Source organism: Zingiber officinale, chromosome 3B (genome assembly GCF_018446385.1).
Source record: "Zingiber officinale cultivar Zhangliang chromosome 3B, Zo_v1.1, whole genome shotgun sequence".
NCBI lineage: Eukaryota > Viridiplantae > Streptophyta > Magnoliopsida > Zingiberales > Zingiberaceae > Zingiber > Zingiber officinale.
Genome location: NC_055991.1, coordinates 122,403,000 through 122,410,131, shown reverse-complemented (window position 1 = coordinate 122,410,131; position 7,132 = coordinate 122,403,000).

The following is a 7,132-nucleotide window of genomic DNA, read 5'->3' as shown; positions in this document are numbered from 1 at the left end:
ACCTACCTAACCGCAGTTAGGACTTTCCTGAAACCTCATTCAAGAATGTTAGATAAAAAGGAATCTTAATTTTGAATCCCTTTTCCATTATCAAAACTTAGGTTCGATTGTCGGATGCTTCCCGCACTAACAATCTCCTCCTTTTTGATTATGGCAATCAAAATTCAAAGTTAAGTAAATAATGCCATAAAAAGATAAGCATGAAAACACAAGCATAATGATAATAAAATTAAGTGCAAGAGCTAGATTAAGTGCAGACTCCCCCTTGACAAAAGCTTAATTTTTAATTTCTTTTGAATTGAATTTTTCTTGTACTCTCCCCCTTTGCCATATATCAAAAATAAACAAGAGAGTAAAAAGAAATAGTGATCAATGACCTTAGTTTATTCTGAGAAAACTTTTCAAAATTCTTACCTATCAAAATGAACACTTAGCTTTTTAAAGCGGGGATGAAAATGTTTAGAAAATAGAGGGTTTATGCACTTGGATTAAAACACTTAGCATTTTAGTTAATTTTCGTGTAAAATTTCTAGCTAAGTTAGATTTATAAAATCAATTTCTTAAAATACTTTAGCTAAATTTCATAATTTGAAGATAAAGCTTTGAAAACATTCTTGACTTAGCCAAATTTGAAAAGTACTCAGTTAAATTTAGAAAAGCTTTTGAGAAAATATTAGTTAGATTTAAAACAGCTTAGTTAAAAGTTTTAAAAGGTTTAATTAATCTTGTAAAATACTTAATCAAATTTTGAAAGAGCTTTAGAGAGAACTTAGCTAACTTTTAAAAGAGGCTAACGTATCTAAATTTGAAAGGCTTTTGAAAAACACTTAATTGAGAGTTCTTAATCTTGAAAAGCCTTTGAAAGATACCGAATTTAAGAAAGCTTTCAAAACTTAGTTTAAATTTGAAAAAGCTTTTTTAAGAAATTAAAACTTGTAAAGTTTTTAACTAAGGCCATTTTCACTTTTGAAATAGAGAATTTGTTCATTTTCAGTCCTAAAGTCCAAACATGAGTAATACTTAAATTCCTTGGCTACATGTCTAACCATAGTTACTAGCTGGTTACCTAGAGGGCAACAACTTTCACTTGGTTAGTCAAGTTAAGCTAGTAATCCAGTTATATTTAACTATGTCTGGATAACTTAACTTGATTACTGTAATTTTGGTATTTATTGTCCAAACTTACTGTGATGCACAGAAATAAGCATACTGAAGTCTAGACTGTACCCTATGCATCTCACCCTATTCTAAGTTTATCAAACACAAACAAGTTAAACCTAGTGTGCTTGTGAGATGCTCTGGCTGAAATCTAGGGGAACATGATTTCTAGGGTTAAGCCTAGGCTAAGTCCAAAATTTGAAAATCTAAGAAATGGGGATTTTTGAAAAACATTTTTCTTAGAATTTTCAAAAATCCTGAAAATTATATCAACAACTAAGTATAACTAAATAGAGGTACTAGTAAGTAGAAAGTACAACTAATAAGATATCAAAGCAGGCAAAGTACTAGTGATATGTCCTGAACCAATATACAATGCATGGATGTTCAGGACCAAAATACAATGCATAGAAGGACAGAGTCAGGTAGAAGGATCGTCAGCTGGTGGTGGGGGTTGCTCGTGTGCAGGCTGTTCCTAATGAAGAGAAGAAAAGCCGGAGGCTATCTCTGCGCGAAGCATGCGAAACTTGTCCAGTATAAGTCGTCGTGTCTGTGCGGACTGAATCTCGAGACGCGTAAGTCGGTCCTCGATCGATAAGGAGGTGGATGGCTGTCTCGAGGTGGAGGCCCCTACCGAAGTGGAGGGTTGTCCATGAATATCCTCGACTGTAAACTCTAACCAGTCCTCTCCCTCGGCTGGTGTAAAGAAGGCAACAAACTCGTCGTCTGCCTCGAGCTCTATCGGAGCAGCAGCTGGCTGTGGTCTACCTTTCCAAGCTAGGATCCCCTCAGCAGTGACCTCAATACGGGCTAATCTGAGATTACGCTGCCCTAACTCATCATAAGATCCTAGAGGGACAACTGCCCCTGGGTAATATCAATCCAAAGGGTCAAGAAAATAGATGTCAACATGTGACAGTAGAGCATGTGGATCTCAAGGGACATGACTAGACTGGATGCATGAACGATGTTATGGAACATATGTAATGCTATATCGATGTCTAAGCGCTGGCATAATGCATACAGGAAAAAGGAATGTGAAGGTCGCATCTTCGGGACATCCCGAGATGTGATCGGCAAAATACAGGCTGCCAGGACTCTGTACATAACATAGTCCTGAATCCTAAGGGCCTGTGACCTGAACTTAGTTAGGATCTCTGCTCTCTCCTCCCCAAAGAAATACATGTAGATGGTGTCTAATGTGATGTGGGAATAGGGGTCACCAAATGGAAAATCCCTAGTCGGGTAATACAAAAAGGGGCATGCAGATGATTTAAGCTCTAGACTAGTGCAAATCAAAGAAGGGGTAAACTAGATATCCTATCCACCAACTCTGGTGGAGTAGGTCAGGTCGTCAACCTTCTCGAGATTATTGAAGAACTGAGCACATAGGTCCTGATTTACTGCATGACTGCAATAAATCAGTTTACTAAGATGATAGTGCTCTATCATCTGGACTGTAGGCTGACAAAACTGAGCAAAAAATGACCTACTCAAGTACCTAGGTTTAATAGGGGTAAACTTATGTCTAGTGAACTCAATCCTATGCCGCTCTAAGGGGAACCTAGGATCGGTGGAAGATATGCTAGCGGGAGCAGGACCAATGTTTCGACGTTTCCTATTTTGATTCAAGCAATTCATACAACAAAGAAATGGACAAAAGTAATATATACGAATAATCGATAAGTGAAGATTATACCTAGGAGGCATCCTGAGGTTTTAACAGAGGTAGAAGGTAGAAAATCGAGGTTGAAGGTGCCTTGGATCGTCAGTTTTTGGCGTGAAAGTGACTTGCAGCGAACTCTCTGTTCGCTACATATGTTGGCATCGAGGGGGCCTTCAAGCTCTTTGAAGGCGCCTTCAACGTTGCGTTTAGGGCGCCTCAGACTCGGTTCGAGGCGTCTTAGTGGATTTAGGCGGGTTTTTTCCCGCTGATCTTCGAGGGCGCCTCTGCCATAGCAGAGGCGCCTTTATTCGACGCCTTTAGAATTTGTTTTTTTTTGTTTTGTTTTTTTAAAAGATTTAAATAACTTTTTAAAAAAAAATCAAATAAGTTTTTAAAAGATTTTTAAATAAGTATTTTAAAACCTTTTTAAATAAGTTTTTTTAAAAAGATTTTTAAATAAGTTTTTTAAAAGATTTTAAAATAAGTTTTATAAAATATTTTTAAATAAGTTTTTAAAAAGATTTTTAAATAAGTTTTTTTTAAAACATTTTTAAATAAGATTTTTTAAATAAGTTTTTAAAAATAATTTTAAATAAGTTTTTAAAAGATTTTTAAATAAGTTTTTTAAACATTACATTTTTCAATAAGTTTTTAAAACAGTAAAAAATAAGTTTTTAAAAATATTTTTAAATAAGTTTTTTCAACATTACATTTTTCAATAAGTTTTAAAACATTTTTAAATAATTTTTTAAAAACATTTTAAAATAAGTTTTTTAAAGATTTTTAAATAAGGGTTTTAAACATTTTTAAATAAGTTTTTAAAATATTTTTTAATAAATTTTAAAAGATTTTTAAATAAGTTTTTAAAAATATTTTTAAATAAGATTTTTTTACAACATTTTAAAATAAGTTTTTAAAGCATTTTTAAAACATTTTTTAAAACATTTTAAAATAAATTTTTAAAAATATTTTTAAATAACTATTTAAAAGTTTTTTAAATAAGTTTTTAAAAATATTTTAAAATAAGTTTTTTAAAGCATTTTTAAATAAGTTTTTAAAAACATTTTTAAATAAGTTGTTTAAAGCATTTTTAAATAAGTTTTTTAAAACATTTTAAAATATTTTTTAATAAGTTTTTAAAATATTTTTAAATAAGTTTTTAAATAATTTTTAAATAAGTTTTTAAAATATTTTTAAATAAGTTTTAAAAGATTTTTAAATAAGTTTTTAAACTTTTTTAAATAAGTTTTAAAAAAATTTTATATATGTTTTAAAAATATTTTTAAATAAGTCTTTAAAAGATTTTTAACTAAATTTTTTAAAAGATTTTTAAATATGTTTTTAAAACATTTTTAAATAATTTTTTTTAAAAACATTTTTAAATAAGTTTTAAAAATATTTTTAAATAAATTTTAAAAGATTTTTAAATGAGTTTTTTAAAAACATTTTAAAAAAGGTTTTAAAAGATTTTTAAATAAGTTTTTTTTAAAACATTTTTAAATAAATTTTTAAAACATTTTTAAATAAGGGTTTTTTAAAACATTTTTAAATAAGTTTTAAAACTTATTTAAAAATATTTTAAAACTTATTTAGTTTTTTAAAGCATTTTTAAATAAGTTTTTTTAAAAATATTTTAAAATAAGTTTTTAAAATATTTTTAAATAAGATTTTTATAATATTTTTAAATGAGGTTTTAAAACATCTTTAAATAAGTTTTTTAAAAGATTTTTAAATAAGTTTTTTAAAGCATTTTAAATAAGTTTTTAAAACATTTTTAAATAAGTTTTTTAAACATTTTTAAATAAGTTTTTTTAAAGATTTTTATATAAGTTTTTAAAATATTTTTAAATAACTTTTTTTAAAAAACATTTTTAAAATTTTTTTAAAAAAGATTTTAAAATAAGTTTTAAAAGATTTTTAAATATGTTTTTTAAAAAAATTTTAAATAAGTTTTAAAAGATTTTTATTTAAGTTTTTAAAAATATTTTTAAATAAGTTTTTTAAACATTTTTAAATAAGTTTTTTTAAAAATATTTGATCCGGCGGTAAGAATGGGGGACCCACTTCCTGAAGGGTCCCAGCTTGAGGACAGATGGAGGGCTGACTAAGCGGTTAATGGCCGCGCCGAGCAGTTGAGTAGGTCCGAGCGGAGCCAAAGATAACCCAGCCATGGGCTTGGGTTTCCGACGCCAAGGCGGGAAGACTGAATGGCCGAGCGGGTGTCCGCTCGGCCAGGATAAGGGCGAGGATACAAAGATTAGCCGAGCGGCCTATTCGTTCGGCTCAGGATATGGGATGTCAGCAAAGGCATGTCTGATGATTACGCCGTACACAAGAGTGCACGATGGAGGATCTCGCCGTCACATCATGGAGAGGTTGATACAGTAGCGGTATGGCCTTATGGATGCCCTTCTGACAAACCCATACCTGAGCATGGTCGAAAGCAGGTGATTGCTTTGATTGACGCGCCCAGGCTCCTTCGAGAGGTCTATATAAGGCCTCCATTTCTTCATCGGAGGTACGCGGGTCTTAATCTCTGAAGCCACCTCTTTGTTATTCCTCGCCTGACTTGAGCGTCGGAGGGCCGTCGCCGGGACACCCCTCCCGGCTCGGTTTGTTGCAGGTTCGCCGGAGCACTCGAGGGTCCAGCAGGGAGCGCCACGTCCCCAGCGTCCGTTGACTTCTGATTCGGACAGGATCAATTTGGCACTGCGTGACACTATCCGAACGGAACGATGGACGAGGCTGGACGACAACACACGGTGGCGCTTTCAACAGAAGAACTCGACGCTCTGGTCGAGATGAGGGCCGCCAAACTGGTGGAGCAAAAATAGAAAGCAGCAGCCGAGCGGCCGGAGCAACAAGCAACATCTGCGTCGGGTGGCCGAGCGGAAGCACCTCCAGCCACCGTCGCATTCCATCGAGCCTTGTTTCGCACCCCTGAAGCCGTACCAGCTCGAAGAGATAGAGGATCTTATTCAGACGAGATGCCTAGGCGAGATGACAGAAAGGGGAAAACCCCCCGAGCGGATGCATCCCCCGAGCGGATCAATCGCCAATTCTCGGAGGCTATTCTACGAGACCCTCTGCCCAAGCACTACGTGCCTCCGACGATCGGCGAGTATAATGGAACAACAGACCCGGATGATCATCTAGGTAAGTTTGATAACACGGCTACACTCCATCAATATACAGATGGAGTAAAGTGCCGAGTCTTCCTTACCACTCTCTCGGGATCGGCTCAACGGTGGTTTCGGAGGCTGCCGGACGGATCCATCACAAGCTTCAAGGACTTCCGAATGGCCTTCCTCCATCACTTCGCCAGCAGTCGGCGTTATCAGAAGACAAGTGTCAGCTTGTTCGCCATCAAGCAAGAGCCGAAAGAATCGCTTCGAACTTACATCCAGCGGTTCAACAAGGTGGCAATGGATATTCCAACGGCCACATCGGAGACCATGATGAATGCCTTCACACAAGGCCTAGTGGATGGGGACTTCTTTCGGTCGCTCATCCGAAAGCCGCCCCGAGATTATGATCACATGCTACATCGGGCCAACGAATACATAAACGTGGAAGAAGTGCAAGCCGCCCGGAAAAAGGAAACTCCAACCGAGAGGGCGCCTATTCATGCCGAACGGAGACAGCATGCCGCTCATCAGCCGCCTAGAGGACCAAGGGCCGAATCAATCCGCTCCCCTCGTGTGAGGTCCCAAGTGCAAGAAGTAGCTGCCGCTCGGATCAAGCCAAAGAAGAGATGGACCCCTATGTTCTGCTCCTTCCACCGGACGGATACGCACAACACGAGGGATTGTCGAAGTCTTCCCTTCGTGGCTAATCCCGTTCCCAGGAATGTCGAACGACGGTCTCCTTCCATCAACCGGAGACAAAGGACCCATGAAGCCGATCGGACCCGCACCGAGAGGCGACATCAACAGACGCCCGATCGGCACCGATCTCCAAGACAGGAGAATCGCCGAGCGGCCAGATAACGGTCCCGACCGTCCACTCGGGAAGAGGAAAATAGGAACAATACTTCCCGGGGCGAGATCAACGTTATTGCCGGTGGGCCGACCGGAGGAGACTCCAACCGAGCCAGAAAGGCGGGCGTCCGGCAGCTCCAGATCCACGCAGTCGGTTGCAGCCAAGAGCGGGCAAGTGGACCGGAAGTCATTTTCGGGCCCGGGGACTTAGAAGGAGTTGAAGTGCCCCACGACGATGCTCTGCTCATTAAAGCGGTAATAGCAAATTACACTATTCACCGCATATTTGTTGACACAGGGAGCTCGGTCAACATCATATTCAAGAAGG